At 39.0% G+C, this 16,250-nt stretch overlaps 1 long non-coding RNA gene across 1 annotated transcript in view; it reads right to left on the bottom strand.

Moving 5' to 3' along the window:
• Positions 1-7,556: 7,556 nt before the first annotated feature.
• The window catches only part of LOC121384136, a 33,447-nt gene continuing 24,753 nt past the window's right edge, over positions 7,557-16,250 (bottom strand). The window contains exon 3 of the long non-coding RNA XR_005959343.1: positions 7,557-7,777. This is a non-coding gene — a long non-coding RNA (uncharacterized LOC121384136). The remainder of the gene's footprint in view (positions 7,778-16,250) is intronic.

Below are 16,250 nucleotides of genomic sequence, written 5' to 3'. Positions count from 1 at the left end.
ACCACGACATGGGTATTGACCATATCGTGTATCAAGTGGCCACGATTCTGTATGTTGATTATAAACGGAAGTGACAATATTTTGAGTTAAAGGCGCGTTCACATGATACAAATTGAAGAAACGATTATTTTGGCCGTACATATATTTCCCGCTGAAGACCAATCAACTACATAAACAAGTAACCTACCTATAGGTATATTTATAATGTGTGACTTGCAGTTTAGTAACTCCGGTCGCAATATTTGTTTCTAAAAGGCGTGTAAATACTTATTATACGATTTTAATAACAGTTTCTTTCACCATATCACAACCTACAATCATGGCTGTGTGGCTCGAATTGACTAGATTATCTCATGTGGATCTAATGACAAGTGGTCACAACCTGTGGTGCGACAAAGTCTTAGCCAAGACAGGAAAATATATCTCTTGATTCACAGAAATCTATACTGAATTAAACAAATAAGAGAACACTTGATAGTGTAGAAAAAATGTAATCCACTACTAGCGTTGTAATATCTGTATATACTAGCAGGGTTCGAACTTAACGGTCGTCCGATCGCCCTTGGCGACTGAAAACGACGACGGGCGACTGAAAACTCACAGTAAGGTTGCCCACCTGGCGACCGATTTTTTTTTTTCGTGTTTTTTCTTATAATCTGTTGCAATATTGTTGTTTTTTTAGAAAATATTATTCGGGCAAGTGAAAATAGATTCGGGCAAGTGAAAGTGCTGTCACCACTTCCCCGGATGGCAACTCAAAAAAAAAAAGTTAAGCGCAGACACTGTACTAGAAATATGTAATATGGAACTGAACGCAGTAATATAGTACTGAGCCTGAGAAACACGGTTATGTCCCAGTCTTTCTGCGATCCCTTAATTCGTCCCATCACTATATATAAGCTCTATAGTAGACTAGACAAATCAATTTACATGATAGAGATCATTAATATATGTCAAACTGTGAAAACAGACCCTGCGATTCAGTATTCCAGCTAAAGCTATATATTTTAACGTTCAGACAAAGAATGGTGCATATACGATAACTTGTCAGTCCGAAACTCGATTACTTCAGTGACCGATTCCAGCTGAAATGAGGATCATTCTGAATGCTGCGATAATATTTCCGTGTAACAAGTATCATAGCAACAACGGTTTAAAGTGACATACCCTAGTTTTTAAACACTACGGCTTGTGTTTCACTATTAGAGCCGTTTTTTGATAATTGAAATCAGATATTACTTAGATTGTATTCGTTAGATTATCAATTCCCGCACATCCGAAGCGTTTCTGATCATCATGGCGTATAATATTACACAATGCATTTCTCATATTTTGACGTATATATGACGTACCGCTGAGAACGAACTGCTATGGAAAGAAAGAAAGAAATATTTTATTTAACGACGCACTCAACACATTTTATTTAAGGTTATATGGCGTCAGACATATGGTTAAGGACCACACAGATACTGAGAGAGGAAACCCGCTGTCAAAACTTCATGGGCTACTCTTTTCGATGAGCAGCAAGGGATCTTTTATATGCACCATCCGACAGGATAGTACATACCACGGCATTTGATATACCAGTCGTGGTGCACTGGCTGGAACGAGAAATTGCCTGTTCTCGTTTAGAATATTAGAGTCTGTATTAACTAGGTGTTTGTGTAATGTTTGTAGTAGCTCAAACCGGATTTTATTTTCCAACAATTTCGTACGTACGAACAAAAACTATATTACGAAGTACAATAAATAACGACTGCTAAAACAGTAGCATACGACCACAAACACATTGGGGAAGCAGAAACTGGTATTCTGAACAAGAAAATGTACCGTATTTAACGTGTAATTTTAGCCCTTCACCCCCCCCCCCCCCCCAAAAAAAAAATAAAAATTAAAAAAAATAATAATTTAAAAGCCCTTAAGTCGGAAACATCTTGAAATGGCTGCAAACATCTTGAAATGGCTGCAAACTCTGGATAGTCCCTTTAAATACTCTGCTGTACAATCCACAAAAAAAGGAGTTTACTCAACCCAAGTCCATGCCACAGATCTAAAGACGCCGACAGACGACTAAAAAACCATCCACTTCCTTGGCCTTTGAAGCCATCACGTGCTTTTGAAACATATTCACGATGGTGTTCCGATGATGACCAAATTACAGCCTGTGCACTGTGGGTTTTTTCTTCTTTTTGGGATAGTGCTTTGTGAGCCCAGGGCTCTTTCGGTTTACCAGGCTAACAAATATTTCTTTCGTGCCGGAAATAATCCCCAACACTGGGAACGCAATTAAGACAGTTGCCACGAGCAAAATATTCATGGTGGCCAAAAGAGACTTGCCTAGGTTTGTCGCATTATTAGGCTTGCTTTAGAATTTACAGCACAACTCGCTAATTTCGCCAGCAGTAGGAAACGTGTTTTAGAATTTACAGTACAACCCGCTAATTTCGCCAGCAGTAGAAAACGTGTTTTAGAATTTACGGTACAACCCGCTAATTTCGCCAGCAGTAGGTTAACGTGTTTTAGAATTTACAGTACAACCTGCTAATTTTGCCAGCAGTAGGAAAATGGTTTCAAAATTTACAGTACAACCCGCTAATTTCGCCAACAGTAGGAAAATGGCTTTAGAATTTACAGCACAACTCGCTAATTTCGTCAGCAGTAGGAAACGGTTTTTTTAGAATTTACAGTACAACCCGCTAATTTCGCCAGCAGTAGGAAACGTGTTTTAGAATTTACAGCACAACTCGCTAATTTCGCCAGCAATAGGAAACGTTTTTTTAGAATTTACAGTACAACCCGCTAATTTCGCCAGCAGTAGAAAACGTTCTTTTTAGAATTTACAGCATGACCCGATAATTTCGTCAGCAGTAGGAAACATGTTTTAGAATTTACAGCATTACTCGCTAATTTCGCCAGCAGTAAGAAACATGTTTTAGAATTTACAGCATTACTCGCTAATTTCGCCTGCAGTAGGAAACGTGCTAGAATTTAAACCATAAGACATATCTGGAGTAGAACTTGGAAGTCTTATTAATTGTGACAGTAAGATTGTTTTCCAAATTAGGGCCAAAATCTTTGGTTTATTCGCAGTGTTATTTGTAATTTCTCATTAAAATTTGAAAACAGTATTTATGTTTTTATATATTGAAACAATGCAGAGTTTTTAAATTTGAAAAAGTATGCATGAAAATGTACATAAGAGTACGCATGTTTTGAAATTTGAAAGTAATAAATACAGCTTTTGTAGCAGACCAAAATGTCCCAAATTTCCAAGATATCCCAATTCGGGCATCTTGGATCGAACCCAAGCAGTGCTCGGCCCAAGATGTTTTTAGAACATCTTGGGCCAAGACATGCCTAGCAAAATACGTTTTGGCTGCCATATAAATAATGATATTAACAGTTAATTTTCTATAGTTGCTTAAACCCTTCAAAGTTTGTTTTATTTAACGACACCTATAGAGCACGTTATTAATTAATTAATCAACGGCTATTGAATGTCAAACATTTGGTAATTCTAACACGTAATCATGAGAGGAAACCTGTTACATTGTTCCATTAGCAGCAAAGGGTCATTTATATAGAAATGAACGATGTTTACTACATTAGATATGGTTTCCAAATGTTATGTAAATAAAATTAATGTGACGCATTAATGTCACTGATCCTGGCCTAGGTTTTTGGTTTTATTTCACATAAAATGAATTTATAGCTACTTCAAACATCAACACGACAATAAATTAAAATAAAATAAAATAAAATAAAATAAAAAGATAGCAAATATGTCAGACCTGGTTAGAACGCGACAAAACCAGTCAGAAAATGGGTTCACGGAGTGGATTCGATCCTACAACCCACTTCAGGTGAGTGTTTACCCATGACCCAGATCCTGTCCCTTGTTAACATATAACTGCAGTAGAATCTAATTATTATATCCCAAATTCATCAAATTATTTGTAGATGTTAAATAGTACACATGAAAGCTCTGTTAGTCAGCTTATGTAGATAAATAAATAAATAAATAAATTTTAAACAAACACTCTGAGAGTACTTCTAAAGCAATACAAATTTTCCCATTTCCTAAGTTCAAGGGACATAACTCTGTCAAAAATGGGTAATTTGTCGTGAAAGTCAAACCTGCTGTGTAAAGGAACAATATAAACCTATACACAAAACGTCAGCTCAAAATCTTGAGGCATTGTGGAAAAAAACATCCGGAAAACTATATTTGGGAGAGAAGGACGGGCGGGCATACAGACAAACAGAAGGATGGGAATGAAACCTATAGTCCCCTTCGGTTGGGGATTCAAAAGATGAAGAAAAAAGAAGAAAAAACCTTGTACATGGGCGTACATAGGATTTTGAAAAGGGGGGTTCCAAAATAGATTGCAGAGATATTGGGCATATATTTCTATGTTGAGTAAATATAATAATGTCAGATATATTAAATTATAAAAAAGCGATTTCGGGGGGGGGGGTGTTCGGTCGAACCCATCGACCCCCCCCCCCCCCCCCCCCCCCATGTACGCCCATGTTGTATGCGACGGTAAGCGGAGAACGTATTGATTTTACAGTTAACTGAAGCAGACATCAGCTGGGATTCCCTCGTCTTCTGTTTTTTCCCGTCTTTGTCTCAGATGTAATCTCCTTTATATTAAATTAGTTTGTAAGGGATATGTCGCAAAGACAAGAGTAATAAAGTAAACTCAAAGGTATTCTGGCTTGTCACGGCGATTTTGGCACAGCTCGTCAACGCATGCATGCCAAGAGACCATCTTCTTTATAGTGAAAATAGTTTCAGGTTAGAAAAGCGACACAAGGGCAACAACTCCAAATGGACTCAAAATCAGAATGACATAGTACTAGCAGTGCATTGGTAGAGAAGCTTGGTCGTGAAAATTATACCAAGGCCACGGTCGACATTGGGAGAGTGGAGGTCATGGTGGAATAGGGGGTGGGTTGGTAGGGTGAGGGCTGGGGGTGGGGTAGGGTGGGGTGTTGTTGGATGCAGGGATAATACAAACAGATGCTCAACTAGATGTCGGCGTAACAAATTACCTAAGCTGTAGAAAAACAGATTTATTAGCAGTATGTCGCCATACAACGTGGCAAATTGTTTTTCAAAAATACTTTATTAGATGAAATGCTGTGCTTAGGAAAATCCGGATGTTCAGAAGGGAATCAATGCCAGTAATTAAGTCAGTTTATATATATATATATATACATGCATACTCTTTCAAAAACATGTTTTAATTTGTTTTAATTAGTTTAACAGCGATACTATTTATACTGATGATGACATCCTTTCCAATCTAAACTTCAGTATTCAACTAGATCTAGAAATCTACTTTAGAGGTGTGTGTGTGTGTGTGTGTGTGTGTGTGTGTGTGTGTGTATGTTTGCTACTTGAGGACGAACAATCTACGGGTTTTTTTTTCTTACTCTATATAAATAAATGTAAAAATATGACTTGTCCCTCCCCAAATAGAGACTGTGGGCCCTCAACTAGATACTGTTCCCCCGACTTCAGATATCATTCGTACTGACATGTTAAAACGTAATCTTTCTATTAGCCTCTAATACATGTACGGCAGTATGAAAACGACGTTCCTAATATAATAATAGTAACTGGTCTCAATCCATGGTTCTGAAATCGTTGGTGGAAGCAAAGGCGGACACAGAAAAACCTGTTATGTTTGGGTCCAGGGGCAAGGGAGTACATGGAGCAATTCCCGAAAAGGGCACTTTAAAATCGTAAACAAATTGTTAAAAAAGTGAAACTTGAATTTTGTTTTTCCCCCTAGTCTCCTCCGTTGGATCCGCCATTGGGAAGATCGGAGGAGGGACATTAGTGGGGAACCTGCGATATCGTCAGCAGTATGGTCTCATTAAGTAAGGAGCGGCATGTGGCTCGCTCGCTTGAGGTGCTTGCGACGCAGGGTCAAACCAACTCGGTGGATCCATTCAACTTTGTTTTTCTTGTTATGTCAGTGCACCACAACTAGTCAAAGGCCGTGGTATTATCTTTCCTGTCTGCGGGAAAGTGCATATAAAAGATCCAACAGCCGATGATTGATAAATCATGGTTCTCCTGTGGTGTCATTAAGCAAAACAACATTTAACGCTTCTTCTACTTGCCCTATACACAATATGATATCAAACGTGAGCACTAAGATATTTCGTTCTGAAGACTTCTGGAGATAGGCCACGTTCAATCAACAGTATAAGAAAGGAAAACATTAGTTTATAAACAGAAGACTTTTGCCCCAAATCCTCTTCTTCAGCAAGTTTTAGGTGGACGGGGGCGGGCGGGTGGAGCTGGGGGAGGGTATCCTACTCATCGCAAGACAAGGTCATTAAATCACGTAAACACCATTGTTACCTTTTGGAGTGAACTTCCTGTCGGTGATGGGTATTACTGCAGACTTAAGTTCAACTCGACCCCATCTGGATATATCTAATAATGAATAATCGATACGAACACAAAATCCGCAATTTTAGTTATATGGATTCTGCTTCCCTGAGAAAATTAAGAAAACTCGATGCCAAAGTTTTAATGATCCAGTGCATTCGTGTGCAAAACTGTATTAAGTAACAGTCCATCCATCCAACCCCGAGCGTTCATCCTCAAACAGACTGCGTGATGAGATGTGGAACACACTCTATTTTGATCGGGCAGTTTGTTCAGTCGTTCAGCTAATGCCAGAGCCGCGAAAGGTCCTGGGATCGATCCACCTCAATAAACCCGTCGGGCTTTATATTTTTGTCTCCCCGAAATGTGAGAGTAAAACTAATGAGCGCCATGTCTGTTGGCAACGACGGGTTTGTAGTCATCCTCGCGTTCGAGAGTTGTTTTCATAGGGCAAGAACTTGACGTATCAGCAGACAGTCTTTTGCTGCATATTCGAATTCGAATGCATGCTCACAATATCACGTAGGCATGCGCGCACACACTCATGTGGGCATGCGCACGCACTCATATAGGCATACGTACGCACTCATGTAGGCATGCGCACATACATGAACCAACCAGTGCCGTACGACTGGTATATCAAAGACCTTCTGTTTGTGAATGTTTGATTATCTTTTTTTTTCTATCAGAAATGGCTATTCGTTATCAAATATCGCACACACGCTTGTGATGATTTAAAGGAACATGGAGTAAAACATCTTATATATGCATATTCGTTTCGTTTAGATGAACTACTCAACAGACAAAACAGCATCTCTCGCAGTATTATCATTGGTGTGTTACTACATCAAAATAAAACAAGCCTTCTTCGGTGTCGATCTCTCAAAGTACCATACTAGAGTATAATTATACACAAGTATATAGCTGTTGTTGCGCGAATAAAATAATGTTATAAACAGAAAATAAACCAAATTAAGAGCTAGATCAACCCCCCAACCCCCCTCAAAAAAACCCAAACAACAACAACACAAAAAAACACAAAAAAAATAAAAAATAAAAAATAAACCCCCCCAAAAAACCGCACAAAAATATAAATTATCAAGAAAATACCTAACTAAAATAAACAAACAAACAACCAAGTATACATTATAAACAAAATAAATTTAAATAATAACAAAATACCACACGTGCATATCTGAGATCCATATTGCTGGTTAAATAGCCCGGCATACTGCGCTGTTCCGAGATGCCGCAACGCGAAGCCATCAGGCGACTTCCGGCTGTTCGCAGACGACAAAAAGCCTGTCTTGCAGACTTGATATCGTTTGCATCTTCTATTGATCCATCTACCAGCTAGTTAATGACCTGAAAGGAGAGCACAGAAAATGCAAAAATATCCTAGACAAGATTATCCATTTGGTATGACGGGAATATATTGGAAATATGATCTATAACGTTTTTATTTCTGGCTGTCTGTTTTAGTAATGGGTGAGTGCAGTCCGTTCGATTATTAAACTGTGTGAATTTTTTTAATCAAATCTCCTTTTGACTTTGAACGAAAAGAAAATGAAAAAAAAAGAGAAAAAAAAAAAAAAGGTTGTTTAATGTCAGCCCTGGTGCACAGTTAACTAATGGTTCGATATTTGGTATGAACAATGTGGTAAATGGACACGCACACAAAAAAGACACACAAAAACAGAGGTATATAAAAGAACAACTAAGAACAAAAACAAAAACAAAACAACTGGGCTTAATGTAGCCAGACAGAACGATAAAAGCCGTTAGCTTGCTGACCGCCTATAGGGACATATTTTCGTTCAGTAACAAGAGAGTCCCTTACATACCTACGTCAAAGACAGGACAACACAATCCATGGCCTTTGATTTACGAGATGTGGAGCGTTGACAGGGACGGGAAGAGGTCCAATAGTTCTTCCTTACATTACTGAGTAAACCTATATAAACTGAGATAAGAGATCTCGTCTATCTGGACACATTAAGAGGTAGGGAGGTCTTAAGGAAAAACAGAAAGAAATGTTTTATTTAACGACGCACTCAACACATTTTATTTACGATTACATGGCGTCAGACATATGGTTAAAGACCACACAGATATTGAGAGAGGAAACCCGCTGTCGCCACTTCATGGGCTACTCTTTTCGATTATGTCATAGGGTTTAACGTGCACATTCAAAGCAAGCTGTTGTAGCGCACGCCTGTCGTGCTTGCGGAGCAAGCTCTGTTGTCCAAGACAGAAAGTTGGGGGGGGGGGGGGGGGAGGAGGGACCGCCTGCACTGACAGGTGCAAGGGAGCACCAGCAGTCCGACCGGGATCGGTAGCAGGCGGGGGATTTTCGATTAGCAGCAAGGGATCTTTTATATGCACCCTCCCACAGACAGGATAGTGCATATCACGGCCTTTGATATACCAGTAGTGGTGCACTGGCTGGAACGAGAAATAGCCCAATGGGCCCACCGACGGAGATCGATCCCAGACAGACCGCGCATCGAGCGAACGCTTTACCACTGGGCTACGGAGGTCTTAAGTGGTCTTAGGGTCGTAGGATCCGACACTCTTGGTGAGTCAATGGTATTTTACCCATCCTAACCAGTACCTCGTGATTAGTATATCAACAGATATGGTATGTGCTGTTCTGTTCATGGGAAATATATATATATATATATATATATATATATATATATATATATATATATATACATAATACACACACACACACACACACACACACACACACACACACACACACACACACATATATATATATATATATATATATATATATATATATTATTGATCTTTCCCTGTTACAAAAACGCCTACCCCCTTTCCTGGGTGAAAACAGAGGACGTTCATGGGAAATATTTGTTGATAGGTGTAGCCTATGTGGCGGAAGCGGGTTTCTTCTCTCACTATATAAATAGTATTCTAAACACCAAAAAACCATCGTTTAAAGATGTACCCAGATGCTGTTTAAACAAATATTCATTTCCGTTCATTGGATCTGTTATGTAAAATATAAGTTATGTCGCCAACATCATCAATATCATCATGCCAACGTAGTTCCAATTTGAGAGGAGTCATACAGGATGACTAAACAGTATTGTATTTGAATGTGCTCAGTTCACCCACACACGTATATTAATTTTGGCGTGAGACCCACGCGATGGAACGATCAAAGGTCGTGGTTTCAATTTGTACTGGAATTCTATAAACCACAGTATGATTTTAAAGATCCGATCTGACTGTATGACTAGTGGAAACGATTTATACAATGTATTTTTACAATAACTTGAGACCTGGGGTGACGATTTGAACAATGTAGTCGTTTTATTATAACGTGAGACCCATACGATGGATCGATGACAGGTCGTGGTTTCAATTTGTACTGGAATTCTATACACCACAGTATCATGTAAAGATCAGACCTCACTATACGACTTGAGGTAACGATTTGTACAATGCAGTGGTTTTATCATAACGATTTTGATTGTAAATATTTTGATGATCGCAAATATTAAATGATTGAAATCAAATGTTCATATTATTTTAATTTAATCGTATTTCCAATTCAGGTTAAAATACGCTGTTTTTGACTCACAACTCAGCTATTTTGACAATGCGTCCATCACAGACGCTAATGATATCTTAGAGATAAATAGATAATTACATACGCTTTTGGTTGGAACGTACTGGGTTCGAATTCGGCACTTACCAATCTTTGTTTAATTTCACCACTAGAGTACATTCATTTATTAATCATCGACTAATGGATGTCCAACATTTGGTCATTTCGAGTCGCAGTCTTCAGAGGAAACCCTCTACATTTATCCATTAACAGCAACTGCGATGTTTTATATGCATTTTCACAGATACAGGACAGCACATACAAGGGCACTGGTCTTGTGCCACTGGTTGGTATGGGAAAAAACAACCCGATAATGGATCCACTGATGTGCTTCGATCCTACGACGCAAGCACCTCAGACGAGCGCTCTACCGACTGAGATTGATGCCACTCGCGATTAAGCCATTCGAATAGAATAGATGTTTAACGACACCCCAGCACGAAAAATACGTCGGCTATTGGGTGGCAAACTATGGTAAATGCAAAAAGAATATGATGATCAACATCAATATAAAAATTAAAGAGCAACAAACACAAATGGTTGTTCAAACAATGTTTATTTTTGACTAAAATAAACAAACAAAGGCTGTCTGCTTTCGAGCTTGGCGTGACCAGCCGACTGATCAGGTCGGGCCCCCCTGACCACCCGTCTGGCTGAACTCCAGGCCAAAGTGATGTGTTGCCTGAAAACAGATCCCTAGATATGCCCGCAACTCAACCACCAGGATACCATTATCCAGCTTTACTGGATGCACCTCACAGCCAACAAGGTGCCCCAAAAGGGGAGTTGTGCTGTACGAGCCATTCTCAAAGAAAATGTTACACTCCTACCACACGGTGAGGTTACAGCACGCGCAGAGGATTAAGCCATTACAGTCCGATAAAGTTAGTTCTTACCACTAACTGCAAGCTGAAATACACGCTAAAGATCGTTACAACAAGTAAAATCATACCTTATTAAGGCTTAACATATGTTGCGGCCCGTAACAGATGTTTATGTGTACATAAACTCACAGCCATTACATATGTTGAATATTACACTACTATTCAATAACTGCTGTATTTACCAGACTAAACTAAGGGAAACAAACACTAGTGTAGACTAAAATTTAGACATTTCCTCTGGTGACAATGAATAATGGATAATATAGCAAGAAATTATGTTTCGTAGAAGAATTAATTGTTGTGCATTTTGTTTGTATTATTTTCATGCTTGTATCCGTTTAACGTTCAGGCACGCTGTCATGGATACACAACTCAGCTATTTGGACTGCCTGGACCACACCAGTGGTTCATGTTTAGTGGTCATTGGGAGTGGTCCTCACCTACCATCTGGACAGGTCAAACACACGCACGCACGCCCGCACGCCCGCAAGCACACACATACACATACATACTCTCTCACTCACTCTCACTCTCTCTCTCTCTCTCTCTCTCTCTCTCTCTCTCTCTCTCTCTCTCTCTCTCTCTCTCTCTCTCTCTCTCAGACATACAAAAATCACACACAAACGCACACACCAGTAACCAATACAAGATCCTTTAAATACACTTTAATTACCAGACTGACAGCACGTGCCACAACATTTCAAATAACAGATGATTTGAAGAAGGAAAAAAGAAAAGAAAAGTACGGAAAAAAAGAATTAAAAAATGAAAACGATGACGAAAAAGAAGTAGAAAATTAAATATTAGGAGGAGAATAAAAAGACGAAGAAAAAAGGAAAAAAGAAGAGAGAGAGAGAGAGAGAGAGAGAGAGAGAGAGAGAGAGAGAGAGAGAGAGAGAGAGAGAGAGAGAGAGAGAGAGAGAAACCCAACAACAACAATAAGATATAATAAGTCAAACATGTCTTCTGCGAGGGGTGGATCTCGCAACCTCCCATCCACACACATCCATTAATGCCGTAAGAGGAAAATGATTCAGTTTTCGTTTGTCTGCTCGAATCATGTAGGATTGTAATCAAAATGCGACCTGTTGGCAAAGACACAAAAGCAATTTACCGTCGCAGCTTAGCCGCTCATTGAAGGCTATTACTTATACTTTCGCTCAATAGCCCTTTGTAATTGCCTTCTGTCCAAAACTTATAAGGTAGCAATTGCTTGACAACAGACTGGGAAGAATTTTTCCATTCCTGGTCATTTAATTATCAGCACAGTGCTCTGTGTTATCAATTGTGATAAAACGATTGCTATCGAAAGGGTTTAACCAGGTCGTTAAAGTATATATAAAAGCCAGCCGCAAGCAAGTGACTTGATGGAACCGGCCTCGGTGGTGAAGTGGTTAAGCCATTGGACTTAAGGCTAGTAGGTAGTGGGTTCGCATCCCAGTACCGGCTCCCACCCAGAGCTAGTTTAACGACTCTTGATCAGTGGGTAGGCGTAAAGCCACTACACGGACTTCTCTCTCACTAACTACTAATACGTAACCACTAATCCTCTGTCCTAGACAGATACTCGAGATGGCTGAGGTGTGTGCCCAGAACAGCGTGCCTGAACCTTAAGTTGATATAAGCACGGTAATAAGATAAGGAGAAGGAGTTGCCTCGACAATGCATGGATGTGACAATAGAGTTTAGGATGGTAGGTACTGGGTTCGTATCCCGATATCGTCTCCCACTAAGTGTTTTTTTTTGTGTTTTTTTGCACAGCTTCTTTACACGGTGTTTTGATTTAAGTCTTATTTTGATATTAATTATCACTTCATCTATACATTTACCTTAGTTTGACAGCCAGTAGCAGGTGTATTGTTCGTGCTGGGATGTCGTTAAACGTCTATTCATTCATTCCCGCCAAATGTGAGTTTTAAAGGATCATTTAAGGCCGGATGTGATGGGGGTAAAGCGACCGCTCATATAGCTGCGGTGTGCTTAAACCATATTTGGATATAAGCACTAAAGTATTTGTTAAACGTGAATGATGTGAAATGAATTATTTTGATTCTGTTTACGACAGAACTGTGGCGAAGTCAATGATTGTAGCCTCCTACAGGCGTGCTTTACAGTTAGTTGTCTGACAGATAAGCATAAACTGAAAGGTTTGAAAAACCAAACATATACGTAGTGCAACCACGTGCAATTATTCTACCTCAAGTAATAATAATAATAATAATAATAATAATAATATATATATATATATATATATATATATATATATATATATATATATATATATATATATATATATATATATTTTAATCATGAAAAACCCAACACATGACAAGGATCTGCCACGTAAAACTCAACCTTTGCTTTGCTGTAAAAAGTGCTTACATTCCAAGAATTGTTGGAGAGGGTGTCGAAAGAAACGGGATCTAGCACAGTCGGTAGAGTGTTCTCTTGAGGTGCTTGCGTCGTAGGATCGGGCCAGCTCAGTGGATGTATTCTCTAATTGGGTTTTCCCCGTCCCAACCAGTGCTGAAAGTCTGGTATATCTAACGCCATAGTAGGTAACGGGTTTCCTCTAGGGCTTCATGTCGAAGATTACCAAATGTTTGATCTCCAATAGCCGATGATGAATAACTCAATGTGCTCTAGCGGTGTTGTTAAACAAAACGAACTTAATGCCAAGCCAGATAATTATATGGGAAAACAAAACCGACCTGCTTCTATCCCTCGTAACATTGTCAGTACGACAAGAACTGAAGACAAGTTATATGCCTTCTAGGGCAAGCTGATCATTATAAAACAGAGGCTGGTCTAGATGTGACTACCCCTCGTAACGTCAGTACAAGAACTGAAGACAAGTCATAAGCCTTCTAGGGCAAGAAGATAATAATAAAATAGAGGCTGGTCTAGATGTGACTACCGCTCGTAACGTCAGTACAAGAACTGAAGACAAGACATAAGCCTTCTAGGGCAAGAAGATAATAATAAAACAGATGCTGGTCTAGATGTGACTACCGCTCGTAATGTTGTCAGTACGACAAGAACTGAAGACAAGTCATAAGCCTTCTAGAGCAAGCTGATCATTATAAAACAGAAGCTGGTCTAGATGTGACTACCGCTCGTAACGTCAGTACAAGAACTGAAGACAAGCCATAAGCCTTCTAGAGCAAGCTGATCATTATAAAACAGAGGCTGGTCTAGATGTGACTACCACTCGTAACGTCAGTACAAGAACTGATGACAAGTCATAAGCCTTCTAGAGCAAGCTGATCATTATAAAACAGAGGCTGGTATAGATGTGACTACCGCTCGTAACGTTAGTACAAGAACTGATGACAAGTCATAAGCCTCCTAGGGCAAGAAGATAATAATAAAACAGAGGCTGGTCTAGATGTGACTACCGCTCGTAACGTCAGAACAAGAACTGAAGACAAGTCATAAGCCTTCTAGGGCAATAAGATAATAATAAAGCAGATGCTGGTCTAGATGTGACTACCGCTCGTAACGTCAGTACAAGAACTGAAAACAAGTCATAAGCCTTCTAGGGCAAGAAGATAATAATAAAACAGATGCTGGTCTAGATGTGACTACCGCTCGTAACGTCAGTACAAGAACTGATGACAAGCCATAAGCCTTCTAGGGCAAGAAGATAATAATAAAACAGATGCTGGTCTAGATGTGACTACCGCTCGTAATGTTGTCAGTACGACAAGAACTGACGACAAGTCATACGCCTTCTAGGGCAAGCTGATCATTATAAAACAGAGGCTGGTCTAGATGTGACTACCGCTCGTAACGTTAGTACAAGAACCGAAGACAAGTCATAAGCCTTCTAGGGCAAAAAAGATCGTTATAAAACAGATGCTGATCTAGATGTGACTACCGCTCGTAACGTCAGTACAAGAACTGTAGACAAGCCATAAGCCTTCTAGAGCAAGCTGATCATTATAAAACAGAGGCTGGTCTAGATGTGACTACCGCTCGTAACGTTAGTACAAGAACTGATGACAAGTCATAAGCCTCCTAAGGCAAGAAGATAATAATAAAACAGATGCTGGTCTAGATGTGATTACCGCTCGTAACGCCTTCTAGAGCAAGAAGATAATTATAAAACAGAAGCAGGTCTCTTTGTAATTTTCTTAGAGTTCATCTTTCTAGGGAATTTCTTGCCTGCGAACTCAGCTAAACAAATTAATAAAATGAATAACAAAGGAATATAATCCACACCGAAGGTCGTTCTGTTTGCGGAAAAGTGCCTGCTTTTCAATTTATTCGACAATGTACAAAAATGAATTAAATTTAAATATATTTTGTTTTTGTTTTTTAAATCTATGTATACCTTATTGTTTTGTCAGTGACATGTTTCCCGAGGGAATAGGACGCGTGTGTAGTTAAAAATAGCTGAGATGAAGAAAAGAAATAAAACCAGAAATATCGGAGAAGGAATGAAAAATTAATCTAATGCTTCCCCGAATGTTGAATTAGGTTTCGGTTTAATGAATGTTAATGTGAATGTTGACTGTGGATTTTTGAATTTGTTCTTCATTTAATGGGAATGAAATCTGAGACATCCCCAGTGGATCCATTAAAAATCGAAAAAAAAAGCATATGTGTAATGTACGTTGGAAAATACCTGTCGAGCGATGTTATAATCAATAAAAACATACATGCATGATTATGGTAGAAAAACATTTTTGCTAACTGAAAGGAGTAGAATAATAATAATATCGCTGTAACGAGTTTATGTTTTTCACTCATATGGCACATGCTCTTACATATGTGCATTTTCCGGAATCTAATCATCTTTAAATTCACATTGATTTTTCACAAACAGCGCGCGGTTATTTTTTTTTTTTTCTGTTTCCTTTTTTATTTATTTTTTGTCTTTTTCATTTTTAAAACTTTTTGTTGTTGAAGTCAAAATCAATTGTTTGCTGTCGTCACTGCATCAGCTCCAACATTCGTCAAGTCATTATGAATCTGGCACTAATACAGTTATCTATTGGAATATTGGAACCGGATGCACATTAAGAGTTCGAGAAACGATTACATAAGATGGGTGGTGGCAGTGATGGGTGGTGGCGGTGGTGGGAGAAAGGCGATTGAATAATTGTGTTTATGAGTGAGAGAGGAATTATTTTATATACGCATTGCCGAAGTAAGTGATTTTGAATCAAACTATGACTTTAAAAAAATATTTTCCAGACCTCGCTGTTTGAGGGGAGCTATCACTCTCGCTCCCTATCACTCACCTGAGATTAGTTTAAGGAGAGTAATATTTCGCTCTTCTTAGCATGTGAATTTATAAGGT

This window comes from Gigantopelta aegis, chromosome 10 (assembly GCF_016097555.1).
Source record: "Gigantopelta aegis isolate Gae_Host chromosome 10, Gae_host_genome, whole genome shotgun sequence".
Classification (NCBI taxonomy): Eukaryota; Metazoa; Mollusca; class Gastropoda; order Neomphalida; family Peltospiridae; genus Gigantopelta; species Gigantopelta aegis.
Note: the sequence above shows the minus strand (reverse complement) of the source record. Positions and strands in the feature narration are given on the sequence as shown.